This window comes from Epinephelus fuscoguttatus, linkage group LG16 (assembly GCF_011397635.1).
Source record: "Epinephelus fuscoguttatus linkage group LG16, E.fuscoguttatus.final_Chr_v1".
NCBI lineage: Eukaryota > Metazoa > Chordata > Actinopteri > Perciformes > Serranidae > Epinephelus > Epinephelus fuscoguttatus.
In genome coordinates this window covers 19,456,537-19,483,838 of record NC_064767.1, presented here as the reverse complement: position 1 = coordinate 19,483,838, position 27,302 = coordinate 19,456,537, and the positions used below count along the sequence as shown (strand labels likewise).

Here is a 27,302-nt window from a genome sequence, read left to right as displayed (position 1 = left end):
AAGTCACATGTGCAAGTCCCAATGGTTAACCTTAAAGTCTCAAGCAAGTCATCAGTTACTGTGGTGAGACTCAAGCAAGTCAAGTCGTGTCCCTGCTATAAGTGAAGCAAGTCACAAGTCAAGCCATGTGAAATTCTCATGAACCACTCTGGTGTCCACATTTTAATTAGTCAAAAGTCAGTGGTCATGAAAAGTTGAGTTTTATTTTCAGCATTAATGAACACTGTTCAGCCTGCTCACACCTTATTTGACATTTTGTAGCAATCAATAACAAGCCTCTTTATTAACAACAATGGAGAGTGTGGCTCCATAATTATTATACAGCCCTGAATGGCAAAATAATGGCTTTAAAGTGAAAACAAAAGCACAGTGCCGAGGAAAAAAAAGGGGTTAGCTGTTTTGGTGGTCATGTCTCATTTTTTAACTGCAGACCTTGCATACCGCTGTTCTCTTCCTATGACCATCATCAATAAAATAACCCTTAAATTCAAACTGTATTATCTTTGGACTAGTCCCCTCCTCTAGTGCATCCTAGTTGGTTGCCAGGTTTGCATGCTCTGAACCAGAAATTAGCCAAACATGTTTCAAAAAACAAATCAGGACTTTTCAATATGTAGAAAAATGCCATGCAATGCAAGTCATCGATTTTAAGTCAAGTCATATACACCAAGTCAAAGTTGAGGCTTTTATCAGTGTTAGTCAAGCAGGTCCTCCAGTCCAGTCATGTGACTGATCCCACCCCCAGTATGGATAATCTAATGTAGCTTCATAGGATTTCTTCTCTGTATGACAGGTCAGTGTAATGACTTACACAATGCAATCATGGCTCCTTGCAAAAATTGTGGAGGAAATAGCTCGAGATGGCGGCCAATTGATTGTAATAGGGCTATTATTATTATTATACTTTTACAGTATTACCATATAGCAATCATGTGGTCACCTTAGTAATCCATGTTCACCCTTTAATATACCGAAGCAACAGTATTTGACCTTTGTAAAAACCTGCTCAGGAGCAGTGTCACTGAGCAAGGTCAGAAAACCCATTTACACCAACAGGAAACAGTTCTTATTTCTTGGTCCTTGTTCTGGTGTGAAGGAGGTATCAGTCACTCCGCCACTCTGTACTCCTGACGACAGAACTTGTTTATTAGTATTTCAGTGGTGTGTTTTCAGCAGCAGGAGCCTCATGGCAGTGACAGCAGGGTGGCACTGTAAACAACCATCACACCTCTGTGTGAGCGGCAGAGCTGATGTCAGCACAACTGAAAGTCTCCCTCCATCATGTAGCTACATGAGGCCCCAGCAGCATCCATCACTCCCCCTGCCGCCTCGACAGAGAGAAGCCTTGTCACCAGCAGAAAGCCTACAGCAAAGTGGCCGAGAGAAACGTACATCATATCGTGTCTGAGCGCCGAGTCTGGCCTCGATCGTCGCTAATGTTCTCGGGTCCACACAGTTTTTCATATGTTGATTTAATACACTCCAACACAATGCAATATGTATTAACCTTGTCGGAGCGTGCTTCATTGAGAGTTCTCTTTGTTCTCCTTTGATGCATTCATCCAGCCCTTTGAAATACTGCACGTATGAAATTATACACAGAGCCAAGTCAAGCTGAAGTCACCCCACCTATAATCCATCCATCTTGTTGGCAGCCATCTGGCTGTATTATTTTGGAGAGGCCGAGGCGCACGCCTTGCTACGAAAGCAAGGACTTCTGACAACGAGGCATTCTTTGAACTGGAGAGTGACCCAACCGGCTGCGGGCCCCCCTGACACCCGTAACAGGCCTTGTCGCCTTAAGTTGGTATTAAACAAAAACTTGATGGATGATCCAGAACAGATGATATTATGATAATAGTGAAACCTAAATGGGAAAAGGCGACAATAGATCTGTCAGCGGTTGATCCCGAACTCTGGGGGGAACAGTAATGGAGAAACTTGTCTCCTATTAAAGCAAGAAAAGGCTCGAATTGTCTGACAACAAGAAGCCCTGAGGATTTTAAGAAAAACCCTGTATTCTAAGAGTCTTATATGAATCAGTGTCAACATCAACATGGCAGATCGATATACATCGATATCAAAAGCAGGGTCAGCACAAAGACAGGTCATCTCGACAAGCTGTTTCCAGAGGAAAAAATCAGATCATGAGTTCACAGCTACAGCCTTGTGACATTGACTGCTTACCCAATCTCCATCTAAGCAACAGCCCCCCCGCCGAAATAAAAATGAATGACTGCCAGAGCCGGTGATGTCACTGGCCACATTTGTCCCCCATCAGTGCGGATAGCTTCAACCAGGGGGCTGGGGCGTCCTTGAGACACTGTGATAGAGACACCCACCCACCCCCCACCCTCTCGCTGCTGATACCCTGCTCAGGCCCTTGCTGCATCAGTGTCAGGAGCCCTGCAGGCAGGAAGCTAAAAAGGATGGCAGCCCCTTCCTTCCCTTCAAAGAGGAGAGGGCCATGGGAGCAGCTGACAGGAATTTGACCCCTCGGACTGATGACATTATGCGCAGGGGAAACTGTGACTTCTGAGCCATCCTAATCTTGTCACCTTTATTGATGATCTAAATTTATCAGCTACAGGAAATAAGGTGTTTGTAAAGTGCACACACAGGCCTACTTTGGTTGTGTCTTTTATTTTTAAGATGGTTTATTTGCAGTAGCTGATCTGCCACCCCATTGTTCTTTTTATCCTGCACACACACACACAAAAAAACAAAACAAAAAAACAGTGAAGAAATCCTGTGTGCAGGCACAGCATGAGTAGTGAGTGATTCTATCTGATGCACTGCGAGCTGAGCGGCCCTCCCTCTGGGCAGTTCAGCCTTGCCTGACTAGGAAGAGAGGGAAGAGCTTGTGTGCTGGCGTGCGTGCGTGTGTGTGTGCGTGCTGTGCGTGTCGGGAGGGGAGACATTGTTCCTTGACGTCACCACTCAGCCCAGCCTGCCGCTGCTCTCAAACACGTCTTTGTTATTCTTCCACCGGAGACCGGCCATCCGCAAAACACGGAGCCCCGCCTGCAGAGCTGCTGGAGCGGGGCGCGGGTTGCGAGGGTTCACACAGGCGCGCGCGCTCATAGACACACACGTCAGAGCAGAAAACGAGATTTATAGATTAACATTATCATTTATGCGATCGATGCCCCTATTGTTATTACCCTGTTCTACTATAATAATGATAAATGATAAAAATATTTTTACTAATATTAATGGTGAAAAATAAAATCAATCTAATTGATTAGGTGATTGAAAGAATCTTAACAAGCAATAATTTTAATAATCCATTTTAAATAATTAAAGATTTAGATATTTTGAAAATCTATTTTATTTTATTTCTTTTACATCTATTTTATTTTTATATAATTTTGATAATCAATATTATATATATATAGATAGATAGATAGATAGATAGATAATCCATTATATTTATCTTTTATTTATTTTATTTTTGTATAATTTTGATAATCCATTTTAAATATTTAAACATTTTGATAAACCATTTTATTTATTTTACATTTATTTTATTTCCATGTAATTTTGATAATTTATTTTAAATATTCAAATATATTGATAATCCATTTTATTTTATTTGTTTTATATGTATTTTATTTTTTATATAATTTTGATCATCCATATCATTCTTTAAAAATATTTTGATAAACCATTTTATTTTATTCATTTTACATTTATTTCATTTTTATATATATTTTTGATAATCCATTTTTAATTTTCTAAAAAAAAAAAAAGTTCAAATAAAAATGACAAAAACTGTTTCATTCCAGCAAGATTTTGTGATTTTATATTAATTGGGTAAAAAAAAAAAAATTGGAAGCATTTTAGTACAAAACCTTAGACCTAGACTTTTTCACCATTTTCTTATATCATTAGCATTATTTTCATTCATTAACATGAGGATAATGATCATTTCTTGCAGACCTATAATACTCATAACAATCCTGATTATAATCAGTGCATTAAAGGTATTATTAATAGGCTAATACTGTTGATGTATGTCATTGTTGTTGTTAATAATGGTGCTATTACCAGGCCTTTACGTGTATTCTAAACGTATTTTACTTGATTGTTTCTTTAACTTTATTTTAACTAATAGCTAAAAGCCTCACTAAGGATTAATGAACTAATAATTTGTGCTTTGATTACAGCAGGCATTAGTGGAGCAGCTGTAATGACCCAGGAGCAGACAATAGCCGGAGCACAGAGCTGCAGTCCGCTCCAGTGTGAAACGTGCTGTTAGCAGCCCATTAGCGTCTGCTTACACCTCCACACCCGGTGTCCTTCCGCGGGAATCTAGGTCGCGTTTTCCCACCGACCGCCGAGCACGGCTCTCTCTGGTAACTGAATAGCCAGTGTAATCTGACACTTCAACTTGCCGTGCTCTACGGTAGTTGATTCAGTCAGTCACTCACACCGTCTCCGGGGCTCTCACGTCGTCTTTGTGAAGTGGAGGCAGCGAGACAGAGGAGCACCGTAAACACGAGGTTTGGAGAAACAATACGCGGATCCGCCGCGGAGGTCCGAGCGCAAAGTAAGTTTCGCGCCTGGTTATTTCTATGTTGCAAAGCGAGGTTTTTGAACGTGTGTGCGGGGTTGCTCAAGATGGGGTTTGCCTCCCGCTGGACACACACTACCTGCTAACAATAGGGTGACCTCCTAGAAACCTTTAACAGCCGCGGATGAACTCGTGTCAGAGGGGGCAGGTTGTGGCTGCGGGAGCGGCAGCGGAGCGCCTTTTACGCGGCGTAATACCCGGGCTTGTATCGCATGTTCCTGTCTGGTGTGGACGAGTTGCGCTGGAGCGGTACAGCCAGTGTGTCTGCAGGATTATTTCATGATAGGTGCATGCATTTGGTGAAGACACTGGATAGGAATGTGCTGGTAACTCGGGTCTGTTTGTGTGTGTATGTATGTGTGTGTGTGTGGAGGGGATGAATGTCTCGTCTCGGTGGATCAGCTGATGGCTCGGTTGATGCTAAACTGAGAATGTATGTCACTTAGCTAGCAGTCAGTAGTGTGACTGGGCTTGTTGACTCCCTTCAAGGCTATTATCGGCTACCTGTTGTAATGCAATTAGCAGGCATGTCCGTATGGTACTCTGTTGTGTTCCTGTTAAACAGCACCATGTAATGCAACATTTACCACCTTGACCTGCACTGATAACACTGATTGTGTTGATTGGATCCTCTCAGGGATCAGTGGCTCCCAATGTGGGGCCATTGGGACCCTCAGGGGACCTTAATGAGATTCAAGTGGGCTCTCTAGTGAGTTGAGGAATACTTTGCATTGTGAATATTTATATAAGACAATAATAAGGTGTTTATTTAAATGCACTGCAACCTCCAACATTTCAGCACAAATACACACATGGCTTCCCGAACATGCAACTATCAGCATCAGCTCTCATAGCCAAGTATGTGTCCACACACAAGGAATTTTGTTGCTATCTGAATCTCTGATAGAGAGCAGCAGCACCACATTTTTAAGCCCCTCTGCAAAGGGGGAGTGTGGATGAGCTGCTTGACTCAGCGCAGCCCTCAGCCCTTAAGTTTGGCGGACCCTCCCCGTAAAAATTCCTCCCATCTGGATGTGAGGCCAGCCGGGGCAGAGCGCAGCAGAGAGGGGGCTCCTGACGGGAGGAGGTGGAGAAGAAGAAGAAGGAGGAGGAGGAGACTGCCGCTCTTTCATTACTGTGCACCCTGCTACAGGACAGCTAAACTTTTGGAGGGGGTGAAAAAGAGACTTTATCCTTCTTGGTAAAGTGCTGAAGTTGAGATTAGTTGTCATAGAGCTTTGCGGTATGTATAACCAACCATATCTCACTGACTGTGCTACTATCCTGTTATCATAACGCAGGTAAGATAACAAGTGGATATCACCACCTGCAGTAAATCAGTCATCAGCTAGCAACTTAAAGCTCTGTTTCCTCACAAATCCGACACAGCCTCGACTAAAAAATGAAACATTATAGGTTGGACACAGTCAGTATTTATTGCAGGAGTATTGCATTGGATTGCAGGTGTTCCTGTTATTGTGTCCACTCCCTGTATGTCGGTCTAAGAGAGCGTGTAAATAGGTTTTTGGATGGGTGCACCCTCCAGTGTCTCCCTCCTTGGTAATTTAAATTGGTGATGTAATGAAATTGTTTCAGCAGCAACACTTGTCAGCCGCACCACATTAATTAGTGCTGTTCGACTTTTTTTTTTTTTTTGTTCCTCCTTCTGACAAACTGAAGCGGTGTTAAGTCATCTCAGCAAAGCATGAAAAGGAGGCACGCTCGCTCAGAGTGGGTTACCTGATAAATTGTGAAAGAAAGAGGGCAAGGAATTAAAGCCATCTGCAACTGTTTGAAACTTGGAAGTGTGTGTGTGTGTGTGTGTGTGTATGTGTGAGTTTTCTTTCCTTCTGTTGTCCCTCCTGGGGCCTCTCTGCAACCAGCCAGCCAGCCAGCCAGGCTGTGAGACAAGACAGAAGAGTGTCTGATTCACTAAACAGACTAAAGGCTCCAGTAGACACACTTGGAAATCAAATTTGGGCTGTTTAAGAAAGTGCTGGGTGCAAATGCGAGTATGCACACTGAGAGCGGATCCTCTGGCCGCCCACTTGCGCCATAATGTGCAGGAGATGATGCCGGAAATGTGCCGGGAAAATGGCGAAATCGTAAACAGACACAGGAAGATAACACATGCACTGGCAGCGCTACAAGTTGCAGCTAAACATGAGGAAGAAGATATGTTTATATGTGACAGTATGTTTGTGCTCTAAACCAAACATGGAGACAGAATGGAGTGATTACTCCCACTATTAGCCAATATGGCTATTTGTGTCAGTTTAATTGAACCAATTTTAATAAATCAGGCTATATCGTAAAATCAAGTATCAGTTTCCAGCACCTGCAGCTATTCTCCAAACTCCCAGGATGAGTTTTTTCACAGTACCGAGCGCACCTTACTCGTTATATTTGCACTTCTGTGAAGCACTGAGCTAATACTGATTAGAAGTATCTACAGGAAAAACAACTAATTACTCGTGTCTGAGTAATTAGCTTTTTGTTACTCAGCAATTTACCAAGTTGCACCGTCTTTGCGGCTGTTTACTGTGTGCCGGCACAGCTGCAGCCCGCTAAGTGCTTAAAACCTGGCAAACGCTAATCAATGTTTTGACAGCCTGACATTTCATCTAACTGTTCGTTTTGGTTCGAGGAGTGCTGCGAAATACTTGCTGCCTGTTCACTTGACATGGATTCTTAGTAGTCTGGTGTCTCGCCATCAGCCCAAACCCACCCACTCATGTCCCGAGCAGAAGTCAGCCTTTGTTTCCATCTCTCCCTCTCTCTCCCTCTCTCTCTCTCTCTCTCTCTCTCTCCCTCTCACTCTCTTTCTGTCTCACTTGTGGTTCGACTTGGCAGTACTTTTCATCTAGACTGAGCCTTTGTTTTCAACGTGCCTATTTTGGTCTTTTAATAGGGAAAAACTTGTATTGCCTCGGAGCATTTTTTTAAAAGACTAATTTTCGGAATTGGGGGCTTGGAGGGAGTTACAACCTGAGCTGTTGCGTTAGAGCTGAGGTTGTGCCCTCGTGTCAGACACTTAACTACTTCCTAAACCTTGTTGTAATTCTACCCATAAGTCTGCAGTTAAGCTCTCTTTAAGTTGAGATCTGGTAATTGCAGTGTAACTAATAAAGAGAAAATGAAGCTCTGAGCAGATGTAACTTATCCCGCTGACGGACTATAATGACATCAGATAGAGCCAGAAGTGGGCCAACAAAAAAACCCTCAATGCCACATGCCTGTCACCACTGTCCTTCAAGCTGCAAACCTTGCTGTGGCTCAGGCTCGTGGTTTGTTGGTTTTAACTCCTGAGGTGGCTGAGAAAGTCAGGCGAGGCATTGTGAACACTTCTCAGTCCTTGAGCAAGGCATTCAACCTTAAAAGTGGCAGCAAACAGCATTGTTTGGATACCAACTGTAGAAAAGTGTAGCCGTGCCGAGCTGCTTTACAGGTGTGTGAAACAGGGCGGTGCTCTCAAGGAGCGTTTGCACTCGGTGAAACCCTTCCTTGGATAAATATAGATTTTAGAAAACCTCCTCTCACAGTCAAGTTAAACATATTAAACCAGTTTAATGCAGTTTTACATTGACTTTACAATGTGCTGTGTTGACAGATATCTGTTTAAGCGGTATAATACAGGCAAAACATCAGCTTAACTCATGTTTCTGGAGAGCCATCACTTCAACCTTGAGCTCTCCCAACATCAGGGAGACGCAGTCCTCTAAGTGCTCTTTTTTTTCTCTCCCTGAGACAAGGGAGTGAAACAGAGTGCAGAGAGAGGGAGAAAGTGAAGAGAGAAGTTGCCGGCCCACCCCTGTCACCGCCTCATACATGTTTGATTTGATGTTCTTTGAGAAACGAGTGCAGGGGACGTCACAATGGCCACGTCTCGTTCCCATCCGTCGAGAGGCTGGGGCCCTTGAATCATAAATGACACCCAGCCTCACCAGGAACAATATGAGAGTCGGAGCCCGCACAGGAGGAACAAAATGTTCCCTCTATCCATCCATCCATTCGCCCACCGCTGCTGCCTGCACTCAAGACTTCTCACCATCGCAAGCAATTACCCTCACTTTTTTTTTTTTTTTTTTTACCGCTGATGAAATCCTCACAAAGTCTGTCTCAGCTCTGTGTTGTTGAGGCGGAGAGAGAAAGGGGTAGCGATAGAGAAGAAAAGAGATAGTATGTGTCTGAGTGAGTGGCGTTGGCGTGTGTCTGTTTGGCTTGTAAATCCTGTTTAAGCTAAACAAACTCATTGTCCTCATCCTCCAACTGCGGGCTCTTGTGTGTGTTGTGTGTGTGTGTGTGTGTGTGCTTCCCCCCCACTCCCTCCTTTTCTCCTCGTCTCTCTCTGCCTCTCCTTTTGAGTTGTAAGTACAGTCACTAATTAGTCCCCTCTCCCTCTTCATGCTGGGTCAGTGGGTTTACGGTTTCACCACTGATCTGCTGTGTTTGCCTTGTCTCTCCTGATACTGGAGCATGCCTGCGAGCCGGCGCAGACTGCAGCCTCCTCCAAGAGGTCTTCACACCTTACACAGTGTCCCACATGGGTTCATTTGCCAGACAGCCACTCAGGACTATGCTCAAGCTCGGGCTCGCTCTCGTGCAGCTTGCCCAGCGCTTGAGCTAACGCCAGGTATTAGACGAACCAGCCCTGCAAAGCGCTGTACCTGCTGGGCTGAGTCAATAAGTTAAAACCTGTATTTTTAAACAGTAAGTGATGCATTTTGAAGAGGATTTCATGTTACACAGACATAATAGACATCCCCTCGACGCAGCATGTAGCCCATAGCCTACAATGAATCTCTTTCTAAAGATAATGCACCACATGCTATGTTTATAATATCATTTGTGCTATAAACGGTCTCTTGTCTAGTCGGCAATGTTGTCTCTCAGAGTGAGCGGCAATGTTGATTTTCTGGTGGAGGTTTGCGTGGGAGATGGAGAGTGATGGCAGAGATTCTCTGAAGGCGGTCGAATTGTCTCCAACATGGCCTCCAGGGATACATACTTCCTTGTTTTCTGACAAAGTAAATTAACTAGGATTTTACTAATGCAAAGGGACAGCACTTATTCTTCGCCTGCGATGTCAGTTATGAGGCGGAGAGGGAGTCGTGCAGTATCTGCTCTCACATAACACTAATTCTTACACATGCACGGAGAGCAAAGGCTGAAGTGCGGTGGGTATTGAGCAGCGGTTGTCATTTGTCTTCACAGAGTATAACAAGGTATTTTTTGTGGATGAGGATACAGTTTTAAGGATGTCGATTTGTCAGTCAGTCTGTCAATGAAGTCAGTTGTGGTTGTTATGGAGAGCCCCTCAAATCATATTGGCACATAATCTCGAGCTCCACTGCCCTACTAAGACTGTTTTCTTACCGCTTTTCAACATTGCTCAGTGACAGAAAAAGTCTATTACTCTGTGCAGCGTGTTTGCCCGTTTGGTGCCCTCCCCTCGGTTTTGACACTGGCGGCTGAGCCAGGCGCTTTCCCAGGGTTCTAAGGACTGACATCCCTTTCATTTTCCCGCCTGGACGGCTCAGATAAAGGGGCATATTTTAAACCTCTGTGTGGATACACCAACTGTAAAGAGAGAAGGGCTGGTGGGCTGGGGCCGAGCCGCAGCATTAAGTTCACAGACAGAGAGGGAACGGAGAAGGTAGGGTTGTGATGAGGAGCGAAACAAATAAAGAAGTCCACTTTATTAAACAGTGATCTCAGCATTTGATAACATATGGTAGAAAGTACAATAACTGAGCGCAGACTTTTGCAGATATCACACACATTATCTGCCATCGCTCTGCAGATAACCCATCTCCCTTGTTTATCCCTGGTCTATTACAGGGGGCAATGTGTTTCACCACTTTTTTTCTAATCTCCGCCTGTTACAAGTACGTCCTCCCAGCAAACCAAAGCCACGGTGGAAGCCGTCGTTTATCATATCAGTAATGAGACCAGGCTAATCGTGTGTATTCCGGAGACAGCAATGATACACTGCATGGAGCTTGCCAGGGATCAGCCTCTAAACAATGTTTATCATTGTCTCCCAGGGCTCTTTAATTATCTGGCGAACATTATTGACAAAACAGCAAGGGTCCCTGTGTTTTATGATTTTTAAAGGATGCTGCGTTGCTATTCATATTATGTGAACTAGAGGGAAAAAAGCAGAGGTGTTTGATTTTACATGACGCACAAAACTGATCATGACGCACGTTTATTTAGTATTTATAGTAAACAAATATTTTATTAATAGTTTCAGTGTATGTAGCATCCTGTTACATTTTGTAGAAATTACCAAATTAGGAGAGATGAGTGAGAAACACAAGTTTGAGGGAGAGGCATTGGATGTTATCAGACCCAGACCTGATTCTCCATTTACTTTTGCACTTCCAAAGACACTGTTTAATGTCTTCATGACAAGAAGAGGGGCGGTCTGCACAGAAAGTATGTCTAACTTGCTGCTACATTTTTTTGTTGAATCATGCTGAATCACATTGCATCACTTTAATCCAGACTGAAACGATCTCATCCACTGTGAGTTGTGAAATTGTGGACTGATTCATGGTGAAGATAAATCCTAATGATCCACTGACTTTTCTTAGACAGTGACTATGTTTGATTCTGACTGAAATGTCTCAACAACTGTTCAGTAGATTGCCAAGAACTTTGCTGCACAATCCCTTTGGTGATTCACAGACTTTTCATGGAGCGCCACCATCAGGTCAGAATTTCAATTAGTCCCATACTTTGGTTAATGAATAAATACCATCAAAACTAATGACACTCCATCAGCCTCAGCTGTACTTTGTGTTTACTGCTAGTTAGCAAATGTTAGCATGTTAACAAGCTAAGCTAAGATGGTAAACATGTTGACCGTATAAAAGAAGTGGACGTAGCCTTCGGATCTGAGAGGTGAAGCTACTGGGAAGTGCCTTAATCCTGCATTGTTTGTACTGGCCAGCAGGGGGTGACTTCACTGGTTGGAAATAGAAGTCCAATTGTATAGAATTCCATGGAAAAATGACCCTGCTCTTCACTTGATTTATTACCTCAGCAAACATTTTCTCAATGAGTTTATGGTCTCAATCGCTAGTTTCAAGTCTTCTTCAATACAGCATGATGTTCATTTTGTAAATTATGGTCCCATTTACAGTAAAATAGATGATGAAACCAGGTATGCTTTAGGGCTTGGCTACCTTGTAATTGACAAGTCGGACATGCATAGTGTCTTGAGGTTCTCTGTCAGATCCACCCCGCATGCCTCCAAACCCTCTCATCCAAATATGGTCAATTCTGGCTCCAAAACCCAAGATGGCGATGACCAAAATGCCGAACTCGAGGCTTTCAAACAGCAGTCCAGAAACTACCAAGCTGGCCATTTGGTTGAATTTAGGTTGTGATGTGGGGTGACCAAAGTTCAATGTCAGGATGGCTAATGCCAATGTCGCTGATATTTTGTTGGTTTTAACTTGTGTTAAGTAACCAAAATCCAGCGTCTTCTAAAGGTCTCAGGCCAACATCATCTTGACATAGAATAACATTTGGGCGTAAGGTATAGAGAACACAACCTAATGCCTGCAAGATGTCATAATATTAACGTCCACGATTTTGATTCCAACCACAATGTCTTCTTGATGTCATATTGACGTCCAGTGCCAGCTGGACAATGGGAGAGGTCACCATGGCTATGTCCACTTCTTTTATACCAGTGGTTCCCAACTGATCCAGCCATGGGGTCTAGATTTCTCTGTAGTCATTAGTTCAAGGTCCACGCAGTTAGTCAGCAGTGTCATACTTGTATTTGGCCATGTTGTCGAGCTAGGTCCCTGTCTCTATTTAGTGGCTGTCCTTAATTCACTCACTCTACAGCAGGACATGGCACTTCAAAATAAAGGCTGTGATTGGAATTGTGCTGTACTTCAAAAAAAGTGTGGTTATTATGAATCTGAAACATTCACAAGTCACTTGTGGTCCATTCAGAATGGACCCATGACCCACCAGTTGGGAACCACTGTTTTATATGTTCTACTAAACATAGTAAAGCCTAAACATTTTACACATCGGCACAGTCATACTGAGCATGTTAGCATGCTGATGTTAGCATCTAGCTCAAAGCGTAGCCTTACATTAAGGTGCTTTATAAACAAACTTTATTGGTTAGACTCTTAGTCTTGTTTAATTTAAAGTATACCTCAATCTGTGTTTTTACACTAAATGGGAAAGTTGATTTTGAACAAATCGTAACTTATCTTTTGAAAACATCCCATATTATTCAATTGAGTCAATTTCACAGTGATACATCCAGTAAAAAGAAGTAATGGCACTTGTTAAGAGCTCCTCTGTGTCTGCTCCTATCCCAACAACTGCCCATTACTTCAGATCACATACATTAGCAGCATGTAATACAGTTATTACACATATCAGCCATATTGCTTTCACAGCCATGCTGTAACCTTTACTTGGCTCCCCGCTGGGAGCTGAGTGGACTCTGAATGGCATGTGTTGACATTGTTGAAGATACACGTGAGGACATCACACGTTTCATGTCTGACTCATATGTTTGGAGAGGAGGGGGGAGCTATACCACAGCCCGACCTGCAACATCTTGAGGTTGTTGCTCAATATGTGTGGCTACAACCTGAATGGAGCAATGTCTGGGCTGGTTAAGGATGGTCAACAACAGCAGCAACAGCAGCAGACAGACATGGCTGAACATGGCTGGGAGATATGAATTAGGGCCAAACAATATGTTACCTACCCCCACACATTTACACACACACACACCCCCATCCTCCCTCTCCTTGTCATGTCTCTGTAGCCACGTCTCCCCGGATATCAAATCAACATGATTGTATAACAAGAGAGGAGGTGTGTCTCATTGATGGTTGCATGAAATCACCTTTGCTGTGCTGTGTGTTTGTGTGTGTGTGCATGTTGCCATGAAATGTGTGTGTGTGAGAGCAATAGAGGGAGGGAAGTGGGGGTAGCAGCAGCAGCAGCGGTGGCTTGGGGTGAGGTCCTGCCCTGATTTTCTCTGGAATTCCTTTGTTTTTGGAAGCCAGAAAGGGGGAAACTGAATCTGTGTAGCCCGAGGGTCTGTGCTCCTTGAGAATTCTCCGCACATATCTCTCTGCCGCCAGCTCTGATGGTTTTAGGGGTGGCTCTGTTTTCAAAGCTCGGAACAGCCAAGGTGTTTTTCACCTTCCAGAAAATGAAGAGGGTGGAAAAAGAAAAAAATGATGACTGCACCAGGCACAGCGTCTCAGGCCTGGAGGGACTGATGCTTCTCAAACATAAATTTGCTCCATATTTCAGGAGCTACGGAAATGAAAGTCAAATGTAGATCCTGTCACTCAGGGCACAAAGACACCTTCTTATGAATATGGATGGAAAACACAAGCAGAGAGAGAGAGAGAGAGAGAGAGCACTTTCTTTATTCAAAAAGTAGTGATAATGAAAAGTGTGGTGCAATGATTTCCTAATGTTTTCCATTTTTAATGATCCTCCTCTGCAGATTAATAAGTGTTTTTAATAGTGTTTCATGGCCACTGGAAGGGCCAAGGCTGCTGCGGAAATGTTGTCAGCTGCTCCTGCAAGCTGAAAATTTCACTTCGCATTCATGGCTCATTAAGTCTGATAAACCTTGGGTAATGGTGTTAAAATTGTACAAAGGTATCTCCGTTTACTCTGTGCCACAAGTTTTCCGTGACCAGATCCTTATCTGGGGGGCTGTCGCTTTAAGTAACTAACTTCCACTAAGCAGAGCTTTTCCCTCTCGTTTGAAGGGGGCTCGTGTTGAGCGAGGGAGGGGGAATTGAATAGGCTTGTTGCCTGCCTCTATTGAGCCAGCCTCATTCTTCGCTGTCCCCTATAACAGGCGGGAGAAGGGGCTCGAGAGAGGGGAGGTGGCAGAGGAAAAGGGGAATAGGAGAAGGGCTTGGAGGTCTGGTCACGTGAGCAATGATAGTGTTCGTGCTGGTCCCTTTCAGGCTGTCACAGTAAATCTGTTTGACTTGTCACTTTGTAAATCATTACGAAGGCTAAAAGCCTCTCTATTGGATTGTGGTGGAAGGGGGGAGGCGGCAGGTTTCCTTTGTGCCTTCTCGACGATGATGATAATCAAGTTTGTTTCTGGCCATCCTGCTGTGAGGCTATAATTAGCTCCCTTCTTCTTTCTTCTCATCTTCTGTTTTGCGTGTTGCTCCTCAAAGCGAGAGTAGACGGGGAGAGTCATTGTGCAGAGGTCATATGTTGCGTTTTGCATGGAGGCTTCTGAACACTGTCTTCTGCAGTTTTATCAGCCTACTACTGTAGATTCAGACACAGGGCTTGTGTGTTTTTCTAAGTTCATTATTCAGTGTGTGACAGCCTCCCCTGCCTATGCTGAACAGATATTTTAAAAAGAGCACTAATGGTGCATGCGAGGTCTCCTGTTCCTCCCCCGGGTCAGTCAGGGAGAGAGGTATGTCTAAACTTGTAGTGTCACTTTCTGACCAAACTGGTTGCTGTCTGACAGAAACATGACAGAGTGGATCTCGTCCCACCGATGAAGTCTGCGCGGTGTGACGTCTGATTTCCGAGGGCAAACTCTCCTCATCCACCCTCTCCCTCCCTCGTTTCTCCTCTCTCCTTTTTCATGCCAACCATCTTCTCTCTCTTTGCTCACCCTGTTCTCTCCCTTTTGCCCCCCCCCCCTCGTCTTTGGTGTGTGTGCCAGCAGCACTCATGCCTGGAACAGAGCGCCAGGGCAGACATCTGTCGCACTGTGTCCCTGATCTGATCTGTGGCTCGAAGCATCGGGGTCACGAAGAGTAGCAGCCGCCCGTCCAGATACCGTGGGAGACAATCTGAGAGCTCTATCTCTGTGTTTTGGTTTCCATGTTTCTCTGTCTCGCTCATTAAAATTCACACGGCGCACAGCCGCACACACACCAGGGTATTAAGCTGTTGTCTGTGTGTGGAGACGTCTGTCGTTTGGACTGTGCAAGTCAAACGGGGCTGGCAGTGTCCCACGTCTTCCTGATAAAGCTCTTTCTGAGACTCACAGGTGCAGGGAGCAGAGCGAAACGTCGGTTTTATCAGGCTGTTCGTCAGCTGCAATGATGTGCAGCTGATCTGAAAGGAGGATTCTGACAGTTAAACTGGATCTTTGTGCCTGGGGCAGCGCCATTAATGACAAAACCAATGACAGAATGAATAAAAGGGTGTTAATTGCGGCTGTTGGGTTGTGTTAGAGAGTGTAACTGTGGATTGACATACACAGTGTCTGCCAAGTTTGATACTTCACATACCTTCTTGAGAGATTAATGGCTGTGTATTGATCCCGCTCAGTGTTTTGACATTTATTGGTGTTGCAGTGGCAGCTTTTTCCTCAAAACAGGTGAGCTCATGCCAAGTGACAACACCGGTAAATGCTTGGCTCAGATGTTTATGGGAAAAAGAGGGTGGTTTTTGTGCACGCTGTGTCCCATTAACAAAACACCTACACTGTATTTTACATATACTTTCTGATGGATTTCCTACCTTTTAGGCTGCCATTTGCTCCTGCTCCTCTCATGAAATTACAAACTTTAACTCACAGAGACTTGAAACTTGATTGAGATAGCTAATCCACCACCCTACATAGAGCATTGTGTTGCCCTTAAGTTATATTATCTGAACGCTGTGATGCGGTTGACAGCAGAGAGTTAAAACTCCTCCTGCCGGTGCATTTGAAGACGCTACAAGATCTGAGATTTGAGAGCAACCTTTTGTAAAAGCAAGAAACAACTAAATTCACATGCTCCCTTTTCACATCCATGTTTACTCACTTGCCGTGTTGATTTGATTTTCTGACAACACAGCTTGTCAGTGCAAAGCTTTTCAGCATTCAACTGTCAGCTCTCAGATGTCGGGAGAGTTCTGAAAATGGTTTCTGTTTGCAACGTCAGATACCACACAGTTGTAGAGCAACTTTGACAAAAAAAGGCATAAAGGTTACGTCTATTATCTTAAATACTTTTTTACTCTTTGTAAGTTGATTTTTAAGTTGAATAGATGGGCACCAAAGGTTGTCTGAAAGGCAGTGAAGAGGAAACTTGTATAAATGTATGGCGCGCTTTACAAATGGTTGATGATAAGTTGAGGATTTCGTGTAGTTTTGGGGCTCTACTTGCAAAACCACTAGTCTGATAATCTGACTGTTCACTAGGACTGTTCCTGACTCAGAATTATGTCAGGTAAGGTTGCAGCGATATACCGGTTTTAAGGTTTACCGTGATTTAAAAGATGATGGTTATCATACTGTGTACATTTGCTTATTCACGACATTGAAAATAAAATGCAGCTGGATGGATTATCTTCACTTTATTTTAGTTATTTTCAAAGGGGAGACTTTTTAAAACATACTTCCATTAAAAAAAAGGTTTCAAGTTCCAATTATAGTTATAATAAAACATTTGTTGAACCAAAAACATGCCGTCTGTATTCATTCCTTTATGGGTCATTCTGACTGATAATAATATAAATTCTGTAACACCATGATACCGTAAACCACAATATTTTCTGAGACGGTTATGGTACCTTACAAATCTCATACCGTTGCAAACCTAATGTCAATCGAATCAGATCTGGCTGTTCAATATGAATATTCAACTTTTCACTACTTTTTTCCATAGAGTTTGAACATTTGAACTGGGTTCGGCAGTATAGTAAACAAGCGAAGTTAGCCCTCTGAGCTAATGCATGCTAAATAGGCTAACTGCAGATCAGAAATGTAAAACCATAGTTTTGCTGACACTATATATCAAACAAAAGACACAGACTGTATCATATGGAATAGCTGTGAGCTGTGAATTCGCCACTTCTAAGCAGAAGGCAGAGGTCATCTTTAGCTCTGAGCCTGACTGGACAAAGCCTCTTTCGCTGCGCAGCTGCCTTCATCTCACTCACCCTGCCTCTGTGTCCTTAGCTGCCTGCACCAGAGAGCAGAGTGAAAGCAACAAAAACATCCCTAGAGGTCCACTGACTGACAAATGGAATCTCAGTTGACAGAAGGGTCTCCGACTAATGATTTGAATCTTTGACTTTCCGAGGGCAGCCCTACCATTCACTATGTGCTGGTTTTACGTGCAGGAAGATGACATTCACGTTCTTAATATAAAGCTCTTATTGGCTCTGTTGTTTACAGTCTGCAATGAGCACAACACCTTTGAATCGCTGAAAAAATCCCAGATTTGGCGAGGGATTCAAGGTCTTAAATCATGCTACAAAATCACTGTATGGTCCTTCAAGATAAAGCAATTGACCCATTTGATTAACTCAAAGCCTGAGGAATACTTGGCTCTACAGAGCTCCTGAGTCACTGAATGAAGCTGCTTTGATTCATCTCGTCTCATGTGAGTCAGCAGAGTCACAAAGTAGAAGGCTAGCATGTGTGACGAGCAGATTAGTCCCCTTTATGACGCCCGTCCCCTCTCAAAACGAATATCTTAACATCTTGTTTACTTAGTTTAAAATCCCTGAGATGGGAATCAGGCCCAGATTAGATAAATAGCAGACACGGCTGTTATCTTTTGAAAGATAATTGACCTGTGACTCTTAGTTGGCAGGAGCCCAAGCCCATGATGGCTCCATTATCTGAGTGTAAATGCTTTGTCAAGTGCGGAGAACAGCAAGACCGAAAAAAAGATGTTTACATTCGGTCATTATAAAGAGGTTACACTATGTGAGTTAATACACTGTACATCTTCACCGTGTAGGCCGGCGCCTCTGTAGCTCTGCTGCATTGGTTTAAGATTAGAACAGCTCATATGACCAGACAAACCTGCGGCCAATGTACATTAAAAAAACTAGCTGCGCTGCAAATTTCAGATAACATTCACTAAGCAAATATTAGCTGGCTGGCTCTGTGCATTAATTCTGTTCACTTATAGTTCCACAGCCAGGGCTCACAGTATGCTTACACTGTATAAATCACTCTTTAATATGTTTGTGCTCAATAACACCCATTCACCTTGATGTATCTTATTCTGCACTGCCATAATGTATCTCATTACATCAGTGAGTACACAGCTTACACTCACACCTTTTATAGCTTCTATAGGTTCTTACTGACTGCAGCGACCAATTGTGTTCTTTACAATTAGTCTAGCTGATCATTTGGTTTATAGATGAATAATTTCGTCTTAGAAATGACAGAAAAAAAGTGAACAATGCTCATCACAATTCCCCAGAGATTAAAGTGATGTTTTCAAATGGCTTGTTTTGCCCGAAACCTGAAGATCTTCAAGGTCTTCTAACAATATAAAACAGAGAAAAGCAGCAAATTCTTGTATTTTAGAAGTTAGAATAAGCGATTGTTTTCAATATCTAGTCATGCTAGTGATATGGCTCTATGGATTTTTTTTATTCAGCCTTTATTTAAACAGGTGTAAACAGTTATTGAGATTTAAACTCTCTTTTAGGTAGCAGCATAATACCACAGTTGCAGACATAAATCAAACGTGTAACAATTTAAAATTCAAATGAATAACAAATTTCAGAATTGTGAGATCTCAAAAAACTTTCCATAGTATTCAGTACATTTGTATCCAAGTCATAAAAAATCACCTAAATTCTGACGATCGATGACTGACAGTCGGTCAGTTGCTCCACTACTTCGGTCCAGACTGAAATATTTCAACAAGTATGGCATGGATTGCGCTGAAACTTTGTGCAGATGCTCACGTCTCTTTTGAATTGCTATAACTTTGTTGGTTGTCATCATCGGTCAAAAATTCCATTTATTTCCTTGGCTTATGACCAAATATCTGCAAAGCTAATGACATTCCCATCAGCCCCAGCTGCACTTTGTGCTAATTAGCATTAGGGTTGAAAGGATTCCTTGAGTAACTCGAATAATTAGATTACTAAAAAGCCTTGAGGCAAATTATTTAACTTCACTACTGAAAAGCTATTTGACTCAGAAAGTAGTGACGTTACCACCAGGCCACTGAGAATGCTGTTAAATTTGTAAGGTAGCTATCTCTAGTGACATTACTGCCCAATGCTAATTATTTTCGAAAGCGTGAGAAACAGCAGTGTAGCGTGAGTGCGTTTGAAATCGGTCATTTGCGTGACTCTTATACCGATTGCGTGAGAATTGACAGCTCTGACTTTCAAAAAAGGAAACAAATGTGTTGCTCATTTCTCTCATTTCAGAGACTTTTCTCATGTTATCTTTTATACATTACTGTTGTCCTTAATTAAAGCTAAAGTAATTTATTGAAAACCTGCAGTATTTCTTATGCGATTACCCGATTACTCGCCAAAATAATCCATACTCGATTACCAAAAGAATCGATGGCTGCAGCCCTAATTAGCATGCTAACGTGCTAAACTAAAATGATAAACATACCGGTTAAACTCCAGCATGTTAGCATTGTCATTATGAGCATGCTGATGTTAGCATTTAGCTCGAAGCACTCCTGTGCATTGCTTTGCTGTGCAGCCTCACAGAGCTGCTAGATAATGTTTAGATTATTAAAGTCAAAAACGTTTCTGTCAGACGCAACCATTTATTCCAGCGCTATATGTAAACTAAAATGTCTCTGTCCAGGTTTAAATGAAAAGCTCAGCCTCATGTTCCTAAATCCAAATTCATCCTGCTCACTTTTGCACCTGAACTCTTCAAACTAGAAGAATCCTCCTCGTGTCCTCTCTGCGCCTTTTATGCAGCAGCCTGGAAAAGGTGTTTTATACTGATGACAGGCAAGGTCGGGCCAGTGAAACAGGACAGTGTGAGAGTGTGTGTGGGGCGAGTGAGAGAAAGGTGGGTGGGGAGGGGGGGTGCAGAAGGAGGAAGGGAGGGAGAGAAAGTGAAAGAGAGTGAGGCTGCAGCTCTCCCGGTGTACCACCCGCTACTCAGCTGCAACTACAAATCAAACAGAACCGAGTTGCTGCTGGCACTGCGCCATGACACTGATCACTGGCACACAGAACACTGTCAAAACCATCTTGATGGGTAATTAGGAATACTCTATCATTTCTGCTATCACTTAGCTGCTGCGCTCATGTAGTCTAGTGTGTGTGTGTGTGTGTGTGTGTGTGTGTGTGTGTGTGGCAAGTGAGGCTGCGGGATTGTCGGAGAAGATGCTGCAGTGATATAAGTACATTTTACTCAATGTAACCCCAGCTGGGTGGCGCACTTTGAGATAGACGGATCTTGGCTGATCCCTTAAACTCAGTCCAAAGCAGTAAACTCTAGCTGACTCTGCTGTGTGTGTGTGTGTGTGTGTGTGTGTGCGCGCACGCAGCACTGTGTGTGTGTAACCTTGTGGTTGTTTTTAAAGGGTAACATCAGTGTAAAGGCTCTTTGTGAGTGTCGCTGATGCACATCGCGTCCTCTATGACTTTGACCGGGCAGGCCTTGCAGCTTTACAGAGCAGAGCGGAGCCGGATAGATAGATAGAGCTTTAAACAGCTCTGCATACATACCACAAAGAGAGAAAGAAAGTGAAGAGTGAAGGCGCAGGTTGGCAATGCCCCCCCCCCCATGTGATTTAAACATTTAGAATTTTCCCATTAACCCTCATCACTCACAAGAAGACCTCAGCTAAAATGCCTACTTTTACACTTACGCCGTGAACAATTTTGCAATTTGTGCTGTTATTATCCTAATTTGCGCCAGTGAAAATGAGAGAAAGGGAGAGCACATTGTGTGCCCTTTGATTAAGTGGGATGTTTGAATGTGGGCCCTCCACCTTCAAGAGAGATTTGATACTTGAGGGGTTGAAGTGTTTTTGATGGAAACTCCATTAATGATTGATAACAGGAGGAGAGCGGTTAAAAATCTCCCTGCTCCAGCACCATCAATTATTAAAAGCTCTCTCCTTGCATTTTGGTGGCACATAAAATATCAGTCACCATCTTGAAATCTTGAGTTGATAATATCTGTCAAAGGAATTAGGGCTTTGTATTGATTTCCTAAAGCTGCTCTCAGCCGGGGCTCGTATGTTGTGCATTTTGAAGGTGATGCTTGCAACAGATTGCAACAATTAGCATCAGTTTGTTGTTTGTTATCTTCTCCCATCAAAGGAAAGTGTTTCAAGACTTCTAAGACACGTTTTATAAAATTCTCATTGATATTATCATAGGCTAATGTTTTATTAATTGAATAAAAATATGTCGAACAGAAATAGCTTGGCTAAGTTTAGATAATGGGCTGGATAGGCATTTTGATACAGCACAGGAAAATTGTGCCAACATAACCTTTAACAGGTGATGTTCCCTGCAGCTTCAGGTGCATGCTGCTCTCCTTACATTTGTCTTGAGATGGTTGTGTGCCACGTAATATCTAATTTAATAGCTGGAGTGATACAGCTCGTCTTGATGCCGAGAATCTCTCTCTCACACATGGCACATGTCGAGTATGATGTTGAGGGACTGAGTGGATGTTTGAAGTGATGCTGTAGATTCGTGTCAGCCAGTGTACGAGTGCGTGTCAGCGGAGCAGTGGAAGTTCTCTGGAGCCGAGTGCTGATTTGAGCCACGTCGAGACGAGCTGACAGGCCAGCGGGCTTCTCTGTGTCATCGCCAAGGTTCCCGTCAGCCCTTGCAGAGGGAATTCTCTCAGAAAGCACCGCTGTACTTCCACACAGGAGACCTGATTAAGTCTTTATACTGCATGTGGCGTCCGGCCACTCTGCTCAAAGTGCTCCAAGGCTGCTTCAAGGCACGCGAGAGTAGATGTTTTCATGACGCTTCAATTGGTTGTGGAGCTTTTCTGAGGGTAATGATTATTGGCTCACATAAAAAAAAAACGCCTGGAAGCATTTCCATTTGACTATGCTGCTCTCTTTTTTTTTGCGTCATCTGAGTGACACCCTCATTTACTGGTGTCAATATTGGAGTTATTCATTGACTACAAATGGAGTCCTGCAGCACTGTTCCTGCATTTTATTTGTTCCTTTCAGTGACAACAACCTCAGTCACTTAAGACGAGCTGAGAAAAATGCTCCTGAAGATCTGAAATGTACATCAGCACGAAAGGACGTAAAGATAGAGATGAATGGTGACAGTAAATGAGAAGAAACAACAATAAAGTGACGGCTGCTCTTATCTGCGCTCTGATCGGCACGTCGCGTCACAGCAGCGAGATCACCGTGTGCTGCCCATCTTGTGTCAACAGCCCGCGTATTTACATAAGCTGCTTCCCGTCGGCCATGGCTTCTGTCCTGAGAGCACCAGGAGCCGCGATGGTGAGGCGGTGTGATTAGATTTACAGATGGAGATTAATGTGAACAGAGGTAATAGCACAAAGGCATAAATCACAAAGAAGAGGCTGGAAGCACTGCGCTTGACCTTTTGAATGGTGATAATGATGCTGGAGTCAGATACGCTCCTACTGGGGCTGCAGCGCCAGCATGCCCGAGTTTAGAAAACGCTGTCATAAATGCAAAATGAGCGTGTGTGTGTGTGTGTGTGTGTGTGTGTGTGTGTGTGTGGAGGGGGTTAATAGATGGGGCGGTCAGTAGTGGAGTGCATTTAGATGAAAGTGACAGCATGTATGAAGCTGTCAGAACATTACACGCGACAAAACGCACTCAGAGTCTGCGCACACACACACACACACACACACACACACACACGCATAGCGATAGGCTGATACCTGGCACTCAGGCTCTTTCTTTAAATGGGAAGTGAAACCTGTCTGTTTGTCCGTCTCCCTGTCTGTCCATGCGCCGCAGAGCATCAGCAGGGTTATTAGAAGAGTCCTATGGCTGCCACTGATAAGGCCTGTATGGGTGCTGCTGCCACTGACAGCGCTGCCTGCCTGCGCGGCAAACACAAGTGGCCTGGCCGGGGGATTACTGCCTGCTGCCATTTCTGCTGATGCCTTTCTTTATGTTATCCTCTCCAGTCAGATGTGCTGCATTTGAATAACTTGGCTGATGTTGTAGAAATGGAACTCCTCGAAATCTCCACCTGCATACAAATGAAGGCGTGCGGACGAAACGCCCGCACATTTAGACCTTCCCGGTTTATTAGCCTCCCCGTCTCGCTCTTTTCTTCCCTGCTGCTAGTGGCCACAACTGGTTATTTACATGCTCTGTCACTTACTGGGAGGAGTGATGCTGATGGGTTAGGAGGCTCACTAATCCACTCTGCCGCTGTCATTAGAGAGAAGCAAACAGACTATTACCACCTCCTCCTCCTCTTTCTGCTCATCATAAGCCTGCCTGAACCCTTCCACACACACACATACACACACTTGCACGTGCACACTCGCACACAGCTGTGATGGAGAGTGCCTCTTGTTTCTTTAGCGCTACTGAGTGGAGCCCTGCTTTGGTAATTGATCCTGTTTGGTACAAGGGGAGGGGGGGAGCGAGAGAGGGAGGCCCTAAGTGTTGTCAGTTTGCTGCATTAATTTTTCAACCGTGGCCAGTGAGGCTGGAGGGACGGAGGAGGGGCCCTCCGCAGAGCTCGCTCAGAGGAACCACGCTGTACCTAACGCTGCTGTGTCTGCTCCACGTCGCTGTTTATCAGTGCTCACTCGAAAATAAGTCCCTTTCTGTGAGACTCAATTATGATTCAACTGATTCGTCAACTCGGTCCCAGCCTCCTGCTGATGACATATTTGTTTTCCTCTGTCTGTTCTTCCGCCGCTCAAAAATAGCCTTCTGGTGGTTGTGTGACTTGTGCCTCTTTGTCTGGGTGTTTGTGCCCTCTCATGGCGTACAGTATGTGTAGCTGATAATAGACAGACCTCACTCTGTGCTTTTTGATCCCGGCTCTGAGCTCTGGTCGCTGACTCACTGATGATGTCAGCTGAGACGCAGGACTGAGCAGAAAGGAAGCATAAAGACTCAGTTTTTTTGTCTGCTACTTGGCTGCTGTAGTAGAAACTTCTATTATTACTTCTGTGTTCTTCACTGCTCTCCCCCGTGTTCTGTGTCAAAATACTCCCGTCCTATAATTAGCACCAATGTTCTCACAGTGCCGGTCAGCGGCTGGGAAGGATACTGCTGAGTGATTTCTATGTCCGTCAGAACCACGTTAGCAAACACTTCGTGAGTCATTAACAAGAGGCGCTCGCAGCCAACGAGGACGTCACTGCTGACATTTGTTGCAGATATGAGTCAGAATTTCTTGCTTTTTTTTTTTTTAATACTTCCTGAGCAGTTTGTGTGTGACACGTTTCATTTAGCGTCGCTAATGCTTGGAGATGTAAAGTAGCCATGCAGGAGCTCACAGCTCCTCACAGATGTCATGTAAAGTATCTAAAAATGCTTGGCAGTGATGCAGTATGTAAAGCGCAGCACTGTGGGAGAAGACGTGCCCGGAGGCTATGCAGGAGTTAAGTCATGATCACTGGAGTCACAGCACCCACAGTACAGGAAGCGAGTCGTCAGGATGGGTCACACGCAGAGGACAGATCTCCCCTTGGGGATTAATACGCCCTAACTTTAACTTTGTCACATTGTGATCCAAAAGATATCTTTAAGACAACACAGACATGGTTAGGCCTGAAAATGAGTCTCAAAAGTTTCCTCACCAGCACATACCAGCATACATTTCAGATGACATACAATAGAAACATATTTAAAGGAGCACTCAAGTGATTTAGAAATGGAGAAAAAATAATGGTGAGAATCAGTGTCAGTTAATGTGTGATTGGTTAGATTTTACATAACATGAGCACCACAGCTGTGTCCCAATTTGGATCCTTCCATTCGTACACTTCAATATAGGACACTGTGTACACCATGCACTTACTTGCATAGTACTTTTCGACAGGGTTTTGTTGCCTGGAATTGAACAGCTGCTATGCACTTACTGGATATGACCATCCTGACATTTGACCACTTCTTCTTTTTTTTAATGTCAAATTGCTACTTGCCAACATTTGATTGTGATTTTTCGCCCGCAAAAATATTTGCCGACTTGGTTACAATGGAAAAAGGGAAGCACTGCTCGGCTCTGATGGCTGGTCTGACCATTACTCTTTGGCGAGGCAGTAAAAGTACAAAAAAAAGAATACTGGAAGTCCCAAATTAAAGCAGACGACCATGAAAGACAAACAAACACTCCATCTTTGGGTGAATGAAAATATAAGTTATTTATTTTTCGAGCATAGGCAATGCAACAGACCGACGCATATCGACTCAAGGTCTTCATCAGGATTCTGGGAAACACTAATCAGACTTTGTGCTGACTTGTTTGCTTGCTTACTGCAGCTTCTTCTGACACCATTTTCCCAAGTAAGGTGCTCCCTCCTCTTCCACTGTGTAGCCAAGATGGCGACCATTGAGGGTGAGAGGTGTCCAGTTTTCCACACTCAACTTTTTGACCGTTGAATACACAATCTGAGTACTCGTCGTCCACTGCATTTTGCCAGACTTGTCAGCGTGAACTTATTCATGTACTCAGAATAGCAAGTGTAAGTACGGAAGAATGCGAAGTGAGACAGCAAGAGAGAACGCAACGAAAGGACATGTCCATGCCATTTATGTGCTAATATGTTGAAATCCCTGCTCACTTGCTCTTTCACACTTCAACATAAGGTCATGCAGTTATAAATAAACATGAAATAAATTTGGAAAAGATCTGTTTCTGTGGCAAATAGCGTAGCGTAAATGAAATAGAAGTGTATCGTGGACACTTTTCTAAACAAAGTCATATAAAAACAAAGTAATTATATTTTAGACTCAGCTAATTCTGTGAGCTGTTATGTGCTGTGTGTGTTTTGCCCTCTAAACCCGATCATTTCACCTCAGCGTGACACCATACCTGACATTACAAAAGGCAGGGCAGGGCCATAGATGAACTGTGTGATTTACAGCCTCTGCCAGGTTGCACAGGTGAGAGTCCTTTCTTTACCTCCCTCTGTTTTGTCCTATCCAACAGGTGTGTTTTCTCTCTTGGGTCTGATTCCTCTCTACCACCCGCCAGCTCAGCTAGCCAGGACAGGCCTTCCTCCACTCCAAAACCATGATTGCATTCTTGAGCTATTCCACCCCCTCCTTCAGAACAAGAGCCCTCCGCATCTCTCTCCCTTTCAAGTAGAGGCTGCCGGCCGCGTTTCCCCTTTGAAGATGTAATCTTGGAAAACACAGAGACATCTCCGGGATTATCTTAAATGTCTTCAGTATGTCAACAGCCTAGCCCCGTTGCTGTTGAGGTTGTCGAGCAGCGCTGGCTGTTTAAAGGGTCGACTGTGATGACAGCCAAGGAAAATGCCTCATCGCAGAGGTAATCACAGGGTCAACTCTGCCGACTCCATTCAGAGCCAAACTCCCACTGTTAAAACTGGATGATAACAGACACAATGAATGATGTATTTCCCCCATGTGGCAAGGCTGTGTTTACAACTGAAGGTAATGTCAGGCAGTGGAGCGCTCAATAACAGATGGCGCTGGTAGGTGAGGTTCATTTATGTCATGGCATTTTCCAAAATGTTATGAAAATGTGAACGGTGCAACGTCTTAACTAAGCATACACAATAAGATGAGAAGCATCATTGAGCAGTCACAAGAGGGAGAGTTACTATACACCAAATTAGAGGCACATAAGTGGGCGCTCCTTGAAAAGGATCTTGACTTTGTAATCATATCAGATGTTATCGGGAGGAGATTTTAGGAAGGGTAAGTGCTTGGAAACTAAATCAGAGAGAAGCTGCCTAGGGAACACGTTGTTATCATAATTACCTGCTGAGCGATGACTGCAGAACCGGTGTTGATGTTGACGCCGAGCCACCCTCTTCTCT

At 43.8% G+C, this 27,302-nt stretch overlaps 2 protein-coding genes across 5 annotated transcripts in view; both read left to right on the top strand.

Moving 5' to 3' along the window:
* rps24 (ribosomal protein S24) overlaps nucleotides 1–27,302 on the top strand; it is a 131,235-nt gene that overhangs the window by 44,205 nt on the left and 59,728 nt on the right. The window lies entirely within an intron of this gene.
* zmiz1a (zinc finger, MIZ-type containing 1a) overlaps nucleotides 4,382–27,302 on the top strand; it is a 121,322-nt gene continuing 98,401 nt past the window's right edge. For all 4 annotated transcript variants that reach the window (XM_049599806.1, XM_049599807.1, XM_049599808.1 and 1 more), the window contains exon 1: nucleotides 4,382–4,552. The gene's annotated coding sequence lies outside the window, so the exon portion shown is untranslated. The remainder of the gene's footprint in view (nucleotides 4,553–27,302) is intronic.